Below are 600 nucleotides of genomic sequence, written 5' to 3' on the forward strand. Positions count from 1 at the left end.
TATTATTTAGAGTTTCTGTCGGTTCTGTTTTAATTCACATGACAGGAAGTAGCAGCCCCTACAGGTTGCAACAGTGGCGCCATTGACATGCAGCCAAACAGCCAAACAGCCAGTAAGCCTCCAGATCAGCCAGACAGCCATCCTCACAGACAGCCATGACTTCCAGTCAGCCAGTTCACCATCTGTCTGGTAAGCTTTTCCTCTCTGAGACAAACAACACTGTACTAGTGTAGCATCGTCATCATCATTATTATAGTTTTTCGTTATTTCTTTTATATCTACAGTTTGACTCAAAACATTAAAAATGACCAAAATCCCAGGTGGGAGGTCATTTGTTGTTACAAAAACATTTAATTTTATTGATTTAAATTTTTTTATTTTCCCGTGTTTCCACACTTGTGACTTTGGACTAATTAGCACCTTTTGTGTTGCTTAATTATCTGCATGGATACAGATGCATGTTAGAGGCAGACGTGCAGACCTGTGTTCTCTAATCACGAGCCTGGTTTACCCTTGAGTCCTGCCAACTCTGTCCTGGACACAAAGCATGTCGCCCTTGTTTGTTGTCGATGCATATAAATGTGCCACTTCCATCTGTTC

General features: G+C 41.3%; 1 long non-coding RNA gene across 1 annotated transcript in view; it reads left to right on the forward strand.

Moving 5' to 3' along the window:
- LOC103383554 (uncharacterized) overlaps positions 1-600 on the forward strand; it is a 32,956-nt gene that overhangs the window by 467 nt on the left and 31,889 nt on the right. The window contains exon 2 of the long non-coding RNA XR_522023.2: positions 46-189. This is a non-coding gene — a long non-coding RNA (uncharacterized LOC103383554). The remainder of the gene's footprint in view (positions 1-45; positions 190-600) is intronic.

This window comes from Cynoglossus semilaevis, chromosome 9, assembly GCF_000523025.1.
Source record: "Cynoglossus semilaevis isolate Cse_v1.0 chromosome 9, Cse_v1.0, whole genome shotgun sequence".
NCBI lineage: Eukaryota > Metazoa > Chordata > Actinopteri > Pleuronectiformes > Cynoglossidae > Cynoglossus > Cynoglossus semilaevis.